Below are 14,297 nucleotides of genomic sequence, written 5' to 3'. Positions count from 1 at the left end.
ATTAATGATCTATCGCAGGGAATATTCGAGAAAATAATTCAATTCAGAAAGGCATCGCGGGGAGGAGGGGGGGGAGGGCGAGTTTAAGGGGTCGCATGTTGCTCATCCCTGCTCTACAAGATTTTTTAAAATAAAATTCACAAGTAACATTTAGATATCAGATTCAAATAAAGAATTATTTCTTATTTAATGAAGTCCTGTAAAAACAGGTTAAAAATTTTTGTTAAGTGGAATTTTCAATATTAGAAATGAATTCTTCTAAAATCTTTACCAAGGGGCATTGCAGTAGAACGTGGATGAATTTTTCAGTTCAGTGTTAACATAATATAATCATACCAATAAAAGAGTTTTACAATGATTTGTTTTTCCAAGAAAAAAAAACTTCTTTATTTTGACTTTTGTGAAAAAAAAACCATTTATTGGTATACAAATTTGTTTTTACTGAATGTTGCTTTTAAGCTGATATTATTTTATCCACCGCTTATACATTACAATTCTTTTATCTATTTATTTGTTTTCTAATTTAAAGTCTCTTAAACCGAATTATAAATCAAATCTATTTATAGGCAATAGAAGTTTAGTGAAATTAATTTTGCTCTTTGCTAGCACCCTCAGTGGGTGATATGCCCCATTAGGCTGCTGCAAAAAATGACTTTTTGCTTCCATATGTTTTTTCGATGCCTTTTGGGTCACCAAGCATCAGTGTTAAATTTGAGATGATTTGGATGGTTCCTGAGTTAGCGCAACGCGTTTCAATTTTGTATGGAAAAGTAATTTTTGCTCATAAAATCATCTTACATAGCGCCGTGCATAGGGCCGTGGTAAAAGACCTCCACTGTTGACGATCCGGAGCCAGCGTCTTCACCTGGTCCCAGTCAAGATTCTCGTCGACAGTTCGGATTTCAGCGGCTAGGCTTCGCCGCCACGAGTTTCTGGGTCTGCCTCTTCTTCGATGACCTTCTGGATTCCAATCTAGCGCCTCTCTGCAAATCTCGTTTTCATCTCTTCGCAGCGTGTGCCCAATCCATCTTCACTTACGTTCCCGAATCTCGATTTCTAGCGCCTTTTGATGACACCGGCGATGTAGTTCCTCATTTGAGATCCAGTTGCCAGGCCACCAAGCGCGGATGATATTCCGCAGGCAGCGGTTTACAAATACTTGCAGTTTTCGCGTCGTTACCGCATATGTGCACCAAGTTTCGCACCCGTACAGCAATACGGATTTGACGTTTGAGTTGAAGATTCGGATTTTTGTTCGTAGAGAGATCTGGCGTGACCGCCAGATGTTTCGGAGACTCGCAAACGCAAATCGGGCCTTTCTGATCCGTGTTTCGATGTCTTTTCAGGTACCACCATCAGGCGTAATCTGGCTACCAAGATACTGGAAGCATTCCACTTTCTCAACTTGTTGCCCAGCTACCATGAAACTGGAGGGATTTCCTGTGTTGAACTCCATCGACTTGGTCTTTCCGACATTGACTTTGAGACCTGCTGCCTTGGAACTTTCGGTGAGGTCGTCGAGTTTGCTCTGCATATCTGGTTGTGTTTGGGCGAGCAAAACAATATCGTCAGCCAGGTCAAGGTCGTTCAGTTGCTCCATTGTTGAAGGATTCCACGGCAATCCTCGGTTCGGTGCACAGTCAATCGATCCAATCAGAATCTCATCCATTACGATTAGAAAAAGTAGCGGTGATAGATTACATCCTTGTCTCACTCCAGCAGTTACCGGGATTGGTTCGGACAAGACACCGTCGTGCAAGACCTTGCACGAAAATGCCTCATACTGTGCTTCGATGAGATGGACTAGTTTCTCTGGTACTCCTCTTCGCCTTAGAGCCGCCCAGATGTTTTCATGGTTAAGTCGGTCGAATGCTTTTTTGAAATCAACGAACACCAGCAGAAGAGAGTCCTGGAATTCGTTGATTTGTTCCAGTATGATTCGTAGCGTTGTGATGTGGTCCACACATGATCGTCGAGATCGGAATCCAGCTTGTTGCCGTCGGAGTGTAGCGTCTATTTTCTCCTGGATCCTGTTCAGAATCACTTTGCAGAGTACTTTGAGGGTTGTACAGATCAACGTTATGCCTCGCCAGTTACCGCACTCTGTTAGGTCTCCTTTCTTCGGGACCTTTACGAGGATACCCTGCATCCAGTCGGCCGGGAATGTTGCAGTATCCCAGATGTCAGCGAAAAGACGGTGCAACATTTGTGCTGATAGGGCAGGGTCGGCTTTCAGCATTTCAGCAGGGATGCAATCGATCCCAGGTGCTTTGTTGGATTTCATGTTTTTGATTGCCGCTTCTATTTCAGCCAGCGAAGGCGCTTCCGAGTTGACGCCATTTATGCGACTTACTGTTGGCGCTTTGAGCTGCAGATTCTGTTGGCCATCGCTATTCGTGACTCGGAAGAGTTGTTCGAAGTGCTCAGTCCATCGTTTGAGCTGATCTGTTCGATCGGTCAATAACTGACCTGCTCGGTCTTTCAGCGGCATTCTTGCATTAGTCCTTGCACCACTGAGGCGGCGAGAGATGTCATAAAGTCATCCAGAAAACTCAAATAAACTTGAAATGAAGTTGGTCTTTAATTTTTGTTTTTTTTTATTCTTAGGCTGATGTCATAAAATCATCCAGAAAACTCAAATAAACTTGAAATGAAGTTGGTCTTTAATTTTTGTTTTTTTTTATTCTTAGGCTTCATTTTTTGCTAGCATGATAAGCAGCTAAACATTTTATGAAAAAAGTTTAAACCATTTCAAAATAAAAAATTAGAACCCATTGAAAAGTATTTAAAAATGGCAGACTTTGCTTGCTAGAGATTTTAATAATTTCTTGCAATGTTTCTGCAAAGGTAATAGAAATCAATAAGTTGCCTAGCTGCTATGCAAAGCAATTAAGTGTGATTTTTTAATCTCATCCTACGGTTTTACAGCTTTCAAATTAACAGTCAAAAACGCTAAAAATCAAAAAAATAATTTTGAAAACAAAAATTTTATATAACATTGAATATCATTTCTGCGCCACAAGTTAGGTTTGTGCTTTGTTTATATGAAATGTACTACAAGAATTTTTCATCCAAAGTTATATTTTTTGGAACTTTCAGAAAATCTGGCGATTTTTGAATGAAAAATTTGGTTTCCCATACAAATTTCCATACGAAATTAAACCTCGTTGCGCTAATTCAGGAATAGATGGATTGCTTCCAAAATTTTTATTGTTATTTCTGGCAGCAAAAACAACATAAAAAAGATATGGGAGGTGTAAAAATTAAAGCATTTGACATTTTCATACAAAGCTTGCAGCGGTCTAGTGTGCATCATAGAGTGATGCTTCTATTTGACTTTCGACATTAAGTCTTTAGTTTTCAAAATGGCGTCCTAGCAAGAGGTGCTACAAATAAGAATTTTGTACATGCGTCATTAAAATCCAAACTACATGCACGCAGAAATAGTAAAATCGATGAATGTGGTGAAATCAACCGTCACCAAAGTAATAAAAGTGTTCGGGGAACGTATTTCGACAACAAGGAAGCCGGAATCTGAGGGAAATCAAAATCCGGGAGTCGCAGTGACCAACAGATGTGTGGCTAGCACTTTCGAGCGAATCTTCAATCTTTCTGTTAGAGATGTCGCCAATTAGTTGAGGATATCGTCCACAATCGTTCATGAAGCTTAAAAACGTTCCGAACTATCGACTTATTAGAAGGTAGTGGATGCTAGTCGCAATAAAAAGCAGAACTTTACGGAAAAAACAAGATCTTGGAAGCTGTTTACGACATTGTTGACAAAAATTGAATGCGTGGTAATGGACGACGAAACCTACGACAAGGCAGACATCAGTCAGCTTCCGGGACAAGAGTTTTATACAGCAACTGGATGGGGAAAGGTGGCAGACATTTTCAAGCAGATCAAGTTTGCTAAGACGTATCTCGTTTGGGAAGCTATCTGTACCAATTGCTTGAAAAGCTAAATTTTTGTTGCAACCGGGACCTTCAGCCAGGAAATTTACGAAAAAGAGCGTCTTCAAAAGTGTTTGCTGCCTTTCCTCAAGAAACATGACTTGTCTGTGCTGTTTTGGTTGGATAATGCATACTGCCATTATAAAAAGGCCTTGGAGTGGGGTGCCGCTAACAACATTTAGGTTTTGCTCAAGGATGAGAACCCTCCCAACACACTAGGATTTCGCCCAATCGGAAAATATTGGGCGATTGTTAAGCAGAACCTTGCCCAACAAACATTTTTTTCGGTATATTTTGCATCAATATAAGTTATACGTTTCATATAAAATTTTTGAATCGTCGCATAAAATTATAAAAAACAGCATTTACCTACCAAAGTAGAGGCAATATGTACATTAGACTGAGACGATTTGGAGTTATTTTTGAATTTCTCAAACCCTGGAGTCTTAAAAGCTTCGTTTTGGTCCAAAACTCATCCATGATTTTTTGTAGAGATTTTAAGTATCGTTTACATGAATAAATTTGAACGTTTAAGTTTGTATGAGAAAATTGAATATTTTGTACTGAAAAATAAACATCATTTTTGTTTCTTCTGTGGAACTGAGCTTGATTATGGTTTTTATGTCAATTTACAAATTTCCTTAAGGAAATTTTCCGCTGAACAACTTTTTCGATGATTGTAACTTCGTATTTTATCAGACAAAAAGTTAACAGGTGTTGAATGGGGATATGTCTTTTGGCAATGATAAACAATAAATTCAATTGACATCACTGCTGGATGCTTAGCGAGGTATTGCAAGACTACTTTTCATGCAATACTTTGCGAGACATACCTATCCCTGTGAAATAGCTAATAACTTTCTTGCCTAATAAGATAGGAAGTAACGGTTGTTTTCTTACCTAAATCCCGCGCGGGAGAACAATTTGCGTTTGCAATTTGACGGTGATCAAATTTGGTAATTCAAATTAATATTTTCAAAGTTTTTAACATATTTGATTCTTTATACTTTATATGTTTCGAATTTAATTGCAACCGATTTAAGACTTTTAGTCAGTTTTGAATTGTTGCAATCGATTTTTTTTTAAATATGATCTTTTTGTCGATTCGAGGTTGTACTCCAGATTGTTGTTGATATTCCGTATTGTTAAGGGGATTGCCTGACTAACATATATAACTGGCAGACCTTTTACATAAATACTAAAAAAAATAAAATTCAATATTCTCTAAACACTAAATCCGACACTGGCTCTCACACAACAGGTCATACTAGGCACAGTTAGGTGGCGGAAAAATGCCAAGGGGAAGGAGCCAGTCGGTACTAGATGTTTAAAACTTTTAATACCCCAGCGGGAGTTTAGCGCCCGGCTGCTGACAGTCAGTGTGTTGGTTGTGCTGCCATGGACATTTCCGCGAGGCGAAGTTCTTTTTCCGTCCGGAGAGCGTGCCCTACTGACTGGCCACCATTCGGATGATTCCGGTAGCAGCATGGCCGCGCAACCGGTGGTGCTGATATGATGGTAGTAGTAGTCAGAATATAGGATTCGAAGCAGCCATTCGCCGCATCGTGAGGTACCGGGAAGTCAATTTATGGAATACCTACTGCTACCATGGAACTACCCTAGCGACCTCTGGGTGTTGTTGCATGAAGCAAAAAAAAAAAAACACATAAACGAAAACGTTCCCTTTGCCAATCTCGCCGGTTGCAGGCAATGTGAATGGGGAATAGGAATTTTGCACGTGGCTTGCCATTTTTATTCTACTTTAAAGTATAGCTCAGCAGTTTTGATTTGAACGACCCTTTACATCGGCGATTCGGTGCTGCTGCTCCATTGCGGGGAATTTGCAATCTGGGTCAATAGTGCCAATGGCAGTGAGAAAGTTAGGCCCGATGGAAGTCGGTAATCCCACGTTCGATTCCGAAATTCACCGGGGTAAGGTGTTTTATCGATTTATGAGCAGTGCTTGTAAAAAAGATCAATTCAACCATTTCATAAGATTTAGAATTTGACTCAGAGAATGGCTAACAAAATGTAGTTATATTTACAAAAATCATATGGTTGAGCGCTGCTTAGCAATTACTATGTTGGCTCTGTGATCCGGAGAGTTTGTTTACTTCAAATGGAAGGGAGGTAGCTCCTTCAGTATGATAAAAATATTGAAAGTTATCGAAGACCGCATGCAAGAAACAAAAACAAATTGTGTATACTGACGTTATAAATCCGTCAATGTAAGAATGAAAGATGACAAAACACTCATTAGTGGCGAAACATAATTAGAAATAGATTTTGCATAAATGCCAGGACTAAAGCCAAGTGAAGGGAGTGGAGGGTGGGGGGGTTAGTGGTTTAACCTCACCCCCATTGAGATTTTTTTCTTAATAATATTTTTAATTCAAGAAATTAATTTATCTACCATAGTAACGTGGATTTACCTGATCCTAAAAGGTGTTTAAAAATAAGTGTTAACAATTGTGTCAAAAAATTGGCTATTTGTTCCTTTTTTTTTGCCTAACAAGACATTTCATTCTGCGACACTGTATGGCGTTAACAAATTGGAACTAATTTCAAATTATCAATTCCGATTTCCAATTCAATAAACCTTTTGTATTGAAAATCAAATATTGACTCATAAGAACTCTTACAGGTCTTTAAAATTTGTTCTTATTAAGAAGTGTATCTTAACAAGTTCATTCTTTACTTCCCAAGTAACCATAAGCATTAAGCCATAACCCTTAATCAGCATTAAATCAACATTTCTAATGCAAGTTAGCATTATATCAACATTGATAATGCTTTTTAGTTTTATATAAGCATTATTAATGCATAGAAGCATAAACAAAAATTAGCACTAATGGTAGCACTATATGCACATATAGAGCTACTATCACCTACTATATAAAGTTAACAAGCATTAAGACTGTAGCTCTAGAACTTCCTGTTAATGCTTATATAAAGCTTTTATAAAGCGTAGAAACGCCAAACCCGCGAATGTAAACAAGAGTGATTTTCTCATTTGCTGCGTGTGAGTAAGCAAGACAGCAAACGAAAACAAACAGAGCGTGTAGTTGCAGTTGTCTTCTCTCGAAATTTTCCAATACATTTCCAAACCTTCTCATGCATACATTGTCTAGAAAGTTGTGTGACCCGAACAGTACTTGAAGTACGGGTTTTTTCACCTACCTTATCAGAGTGGTCGAAATGGTAAAGGCGCAAGGAAAGATAGAGGCTGCTGCGGGATCCTCGGTTCGAGACTCATCAAAAGTAATTCATAATTCAATTATAATCACTTCTCATTTCATAGAACACTTCATTTAGCAAGCATAATCCTTCATTCAGCAGGTTGATTGATGTTGTGATGATTTTATTTTTTAATTTTTGTTCATTTTAATAAATCAAAGAATAATTTCCGTTTCTTATCAATCATGATCAATCAACTAAAAAATAGAAAGGTGTTCTAAGTAGGCATTGTTAATGCTTTTATACGGCTGGCGAAAAGTAACGTTTTGATGGTGCTCTAATTCAGCATTTGTAATGCTTATTTTGGGCTATGTCGTGATAGCATTTATTCAGCCCGCTATTTCGCCTTTTTAGCATTAAATCTGCATTATATACGCATACAGTGCAAAACAAGCATTAATTCCGAGTTAAATATGGGAATATAGTGTTGATTAAGGGCTTTATTGAGGTGCTTATGCTTACTTGGGTTTATTATTAAACACTTTGATAATTAAAAATAAATGTTTATATCGCTACAAATATAATGCTTATATATCAGCATCAATTTTTTTGTGATTCTTATTATTCTTACTGTACAATTCCACATTTAAAGGGGATTAATAAATTACACAAGGCCACAATATTAAAATTTTCCTGACTTCAATTTAAACCTTTTTTAATCTTAGACGCTTTACGAAATCGGACAAATAATAGGAGAGAATATCTACCAAATCAATCATTAAAACAAAGGCACTAAAAAACTGTCTCTTGAATGTTCAATTATATTTTATAAATAAGTTTTTTAAGTTAAACACATATATTCTTAACATTTAAAGATTTTATTTAATATTTAAGAAGTTTAATCACTGTTAGTTATGTTTCGATATTTAATTTATTTGTTGTTTCCATCGACTTTTTCGGCGAGAAATAAATCAAATTACATGCCAGTTGGTCCAAACGTATCGAGCTTCTTTTGGCTGTCCGCTCCTCTTCAGTGGACCTTAAATAAAATTGATCTTTAATACAATTTATTAGTTAACAAGATTATTTAACTTCCTTTATAAAACGGTCGGTCTACTACTGTTTGTTGTCTGTTGTTTGTTTTGATGTTATATTTACATTTATCTGTCAGTGTATGGACCAACTAGCAAGTAATCGTGGCGATTGAACCAGTTGATCAATCATTTAATTTAAAGACATTATCGGAGAAATATTTGTTTTTTTAGTTGGAACATTTCAGAATTATGAAAATTTTAGGCAGATAGAAAATAAGCAGAAATAAATAGATCACATTTTATCAATTGTTTCTTCATGGAACAAATTTTCATTTTCAAAATTTTGAAAAGTTCTTACTAAAATAAATAATTTTGACTGATAAGGTCGATAAATGAAATAAACATTTTATGTAATTAATTTTCAAAATTTTCAAATTAATTAACCGGCTTTTATTGTCATACTAAACTATTTTTTTAAATATTTTCAATATGTTTGTCTCTGTTTTTCAATTCTTAATTTTTATGTTTTGAAAACATAAACTTCTAAGAAACCTGTGAATATAAATTTATAACCAGAAGATCTTCACCTTCTAGCTTTTGTCCATTTTATAGCTTGAAATTTAAAACTTTAACTTCTCTGGAAAGTTTATAAACGTTTCATTTTTTTATATCTTTATAATATTTTTGATGAATCGATCATCATTTTTAAATTAATCTATGAAAAATGATTCGAAGTAGCAACATGTTAAAATAAACTTGTTGTGTTTTAAATCTTTATTTTATTTTTTTTTTATTTTATTTTTTTGAACTCAGTCAAACATAAACTTTTTTAGACCTTTAGTTTGTCAACTAGAAGAATTTAAATATTAAAAAGGATTAAATCTTGACTTTGATCTCTATTACTCATGAGCGCTGATGTGGTCTAGTGGATAGGCTGGCACGAGTCTGGTAACCCAGGCGTACTGGGTTCGATTCCCGGTATCGGCAAAGAAAACTATTGTGTTCTAATCCCATAAGTTGCCGACTAAATATTTCAGAGGGAATGCATCTGGGGATAATCTGAAGAGACTATTGCAAGCGGAGTGGATTGCCAACCATTGGCAAGCCACACAGATATAGGCTGGACCTTGCTACCGATGGGGGAACCATACATACATACATACATACATACTTTGATCTCTATTACTCATGAAAGATAACTCAACATTTTGCTTATTTTTATTAAATAAAAAGCAAATTGTGTTTTGAATAAAATCTTTTAAATAATATTTTTAAAAAAAATTTATTCTCATCTTAAATTCATATTTTAAATTGAGGATTTTTTCAATCAGATTTCAATTCAAAATGAAGAATTTAAATGTAATATTGGTATGAATAACAACTAACAATACTCATTATATGTCTTAACAATTTCTAATCAAGGCTAGTTTCTGACCTAATTTGAAACTTATTCAAGAATTCGGATTTGGTTTATTTTTAAACCTAGTGTTATATTTTATGCATGATTTTTCTGTGCACTGATTGTTAAATTCAAAGCTTTAAATTCTGGTTTTATTCGGCATTTTAGTTTGTATTTGTTTTCTGGTGTTTCGTGAATATTGACTCAAAATTTTTAGTTTTAAATAATTTATTCATAACTTAGAAATGTGCAAATGTGCCCAAATGTCCCCCCCCATGAGCAGAAAAAAGCGATGTATTTTACCCTACAGTCAAAATTATAAATTCGTAATCAAATTTCGAGGAATTGGGAAGGTATTTCAAGAGCAACATTCAAGACTCAAAACATATTCCAAAACATGAAAAACTCATCCCAAGTTCAGAACTATGATACAGTTTTTTAAAACATTCTCCCTTGTTGATAGAATTTCACTTCTGTATATTAAGTTTCAAATGGCAATAAACTCATTGAATATGATCTTGTTCCATATTTCCATACCCAAAAATGTATTTTTGTTTTCATATTTCACAATTTTCCAGTTTAGGTTTCTTGATTCTTGATTCAGAAAAGCTGCTTTGAAATCCATGTTCAATTTTTTTTTCATGACTCATGAAAAACATATGGATTTTCAATATATTGATAATTATTTTCTTTTAGTGCGTTGATTTTCGGCTTTCAAACTTTTGGATTTAATTCTTAAGAAAAATTATAATATGACAAGGCTTCAAAGGACGCTGCATAATTGAAAACTCTGATTCAGATTGATCATTCCAAATTCATATTTTAATTCTGATTTACAATTCAGATTAAAAGTAAAATCATTATTTAAATAATAAATTCTCATTAAAATCCACAACTTCAGAATTGAAATTGAAGATCCATGAAAGAGTTCCCTGAAACATAGATTTTATCATTTTAATCGATAATTAAGATTCGGATTTCGTTTTACATTTCAGTTATTGTATTGAAATTCGGAAACAAATTGAAATTTCTCAAAATGAATTAAGGTGCAGAATGCAGGCTTTAAATTCAGATAACTATTTAGCTAGTAAATGAGTAATCATGATAAAAATATTAGATTGCCTATTTCGTTGAGAATTCCAAGAGATCACAATCTTATGATTTTGTTTTTGAATTGAATTTCAAAATTTCATATTTTTAATCAAAGTGAGTTTGTACAAACAACGCAGCTGAAATTCACAAATATGGAGAAGAATTAGAGTTTATTTTTAAGTTTGGAAGTTTCGTTACATGAAAAAAAAATCTGATTTTTATGTGCAAAAAATATTTTCTACAGGATTATTATCATGGAATTGATTTTTGGTGAGATATATTTCTTGCGTGAGCTTTCATCACGCCTTATGAAACATATTAAGAATTCACAGAAAACTGCTGCAAACGTTATTAAAACAACTTTAAAATTTGTATTTCACATAAAGAATGTGTTTCTCCAGGCTACTAACATTCTGAACGGATAGAAACTGAGACTAGTTTATGTCAGTTTTTGTATTTTTCGTAATAAAACTGTTTTTTTTTCAATTGTTTCATACGACGTTATGAAGACTCACGCGAAATTCGCTGATTTAGAAGCATGTAGTATCAATTAAAAAAAAAATATTTTTGCTGTATTTTGACCATTTATATTGAAGTTTTTTTTTTTAAATCCCATTTCAATTTTTAATTATTAATTTGGTTCAAGTCTGTAAGAACCAGATTTTAGCCAAAAAATTTTAATCTTTTATTTTTATTTTTAAAATTTGATTCCATCGAGATATTTAAAATCTTTAAATTTGCTCAAGAATTGGATAATTGAGTTACGAGCATAGATCAAGTTTTTTTAAGTCTTTCCTTAAAAACTTATTTCAAACATACAGACTTTTGAACATATTTAAAGATTTAACCCATCGATGATTGTGAATTTAACGATTTGTTACTAAAGGTTTCATAATACAAATTTTGCTCACCATTTTTTAAATTTCAGAATGTTTTTTCCTAAGTTACGATTTAATAATTGAATGTTAAAGAACTCATGAAATAAATAAAAATACAGACCCCGTTCGATTTTGGCAACATGCACGAACATTTTGTATGTATGTATGTATGTAAGGGTCCCCCATCGGTAGCAAGGTCCTGCCTATGTCTGTGTGGTTGGCCCTAAAGCTTCCACGGCCGATGGTTCGTCGAGGGAAAGCATCCAACCCTCAGAGACCTACAATGGTTGGCTACCACTCCGCTTGTAAAAGTCTCTTTAGGTTATCCCCAGGCAACATGCACGAACATTTTGTGTGGACAAAATCAATTGCTGCCAAAATAGAATATTGCCTAAATCGAACGGTTTTTTCTTAATTTTTTTATTATTTTTTTCTAAATACAAAATAACATGTTTTATTATCATTAACGTTATTTTTGAGTCAATTTTCGACCCATTTTAGACATTGTTTTTGATGCATTTTGCACTATTCTTATTTTGTTTATAATCTTGGTTATTTTTTGCCATATTTGCTTCATCATGTTTTGCTTATTCTTGTCATTTTTATTCTTTTGATTGTATTTGTTTTTTTTTATTTTTTAATATTTTCATTTTTTTGTCATTTTTGAGGATATTATATTTTTTTTTGAAAACTTTTGTTTTTGTGTTGTATTTTATCACCATTCCAGAACGTAAAAATGTATTTATGGTGCTTTTCTAGATTATATTGGTACTGTCGCTTCAAAAAACCGTTCAATTTTGGCACATGTGCCAAAATAGGATGTTGCCTAAATCGAATGTTACCAAAATCGAATGCTGCAAAAACGAACGGGGTCTGTAGTTACAAACACAAAACAATTTGCAAATTTTTTTTATTGATGCATTGATTGATCAAAACAAATTATAGAAAAAAATCAAGCACTAAAACTTAAACCACTAAAGTCGGTTCATCTTTCGGTCCTGATTTAGAATATCTTGATATTTGTGTAAATTTGTGAATTAAATATCAAATTAGAAGCAAAACGTATTTAAAATTTTTCTTAAGCCTCCTTATCCCCTTTCGTTAAATATCTTTATTCTTCAATAACTGTTTTTTTTTCAAATTTGCACAAGTTTGGATTATAAACAAGTTTATTGAATGCAAGCTGTAGCGCAATTTGTTCCAATTTATTCAAAATTTTTATAATTTTTTACTATCGCCAATCCCCTGCCTTCGATGTTTTAACTCTAAGCGAAAAAAATAAGTTTTCAATTTGTTCCTGCCTTATAACTTAGATTTTTATTATAAAATTTTATACTCTGTTCAAGAAACTTAAATCAATTTTTTACAACTCATAAAGTATAATTTTATTTTATTATTTTAAATGGAAGAGTAATTTTAAATTTATTCATACAACTAAAACTTGAGCTTTAAGTCTTGATTCAAATGATTGTTATTTTAATGAATGTGCTACATACAAAATAAAAAAAACCATAGAAAATTTAATTCTTCTTTTAAAAAAATAGCATTGTTGGATTTATTTAAAAATTAAGATAAAGAGCTCCTCCGGCTCAAATATAAAACTTCAATTTTTTCGGTTTATTTATACATAAAAATCTGATCTGATTTTTTGATACATAAAAATCAATTCGACGCTTTTCTGAACACCCGAAATTTTTTTTTAACACCAATTGACAAATAAAAATGTGAAAACAGAATTTGTTTGTACATTTTTTTTTATCATCAACCAAATGAAATTTTCCTTTCAATAGTTGCCAATTGTCAAAAAAGCTTAAGAATCATAACTTTGATTTTTTTGAGATATTTCTAAAAATCTCTCATGTTGCTCTAAAAATGCAATAAACAGCTTCAAAATCAAAATTAATTTTTTTCAATTGATGACTGTATTTCTGTTTATAATTTTGATTAATTTATCGAATATTTCTTTTATCTCGAAGTGAATATACGCCTTTGTTTATGTGTTTAATAAAGATATTCAATCTAATTGGTGGTGTTTACTATTGATAAGTGATTCCATTATTAAAATTTCACTAACGAACATCTAACCTTTTGATTAAAGGAAAAATTCAAACCCATTTACGTTTCCATCTCACAGCTACAGAGTATAAACATTTCACCAACTTTTCACGGCGCTTCCACCGTAAACCACTCCAGCCAGTTTCGATCTCTATTTGTCAAGTGAGATGAATATCGACCAATTTTTCATTCACTGCTTTTATCCCATTTATCCGTCCCTCTGGCCTGTCGAGAGACGAGACCCCATGATCCGAAAGCGTACGCAGAACTCCCGGCTGCTGTTACCAAGATGAATTGGCCAAGATAATTTCTTCCTGCTCCCATGTCTGCCCCGGCCTGGCCCCCAGCATCATCAACATCATCGTTGGCTCGCCGTGAGCGGTCCCGTCATTCACAGGATTCCGAAAGCCGGCGGCCAAAGTGAAGATTCTAAAACTCTGGAAAATCGCAGAATGGGGCGCCCAAATCTGCCCAACTGCTGCTGTTCCAGTTTGGCACGTTTTAGCTGCGGTGGACACGAAAGAACTTTAATGTCCCGCTAACGACCTCGGCAGGGCCCGATTTCCATCAAAAACGTTCCCTCATCCATTCCCAGCATCCGGCATACCAGAGTTTTGCTGTTACAGGTTAGGGCAGGGGCTGACTCGCTCGGTTATTCTGGGAAGGTTTCCATTGTAAACGTCATCGCGAAGTCATATCGTTGACATT

This window comes from Uranotaenia lowii, chromosome 2 (genome assembly GCF_029784155.1).
Source record: "Uranotaenia lowii strain MFRU-FL chromosome 2, ASM2978415v1, whole genome shotgun sequence".
NCBI lineage: Eukaryota > Metazoa > Arthropoda > Insecta > Diptera > Culicidae > Uranotaenia > Uranotaenia lowii.
This window is presented reverse-complemented; position numbering follows the sequence as displayed.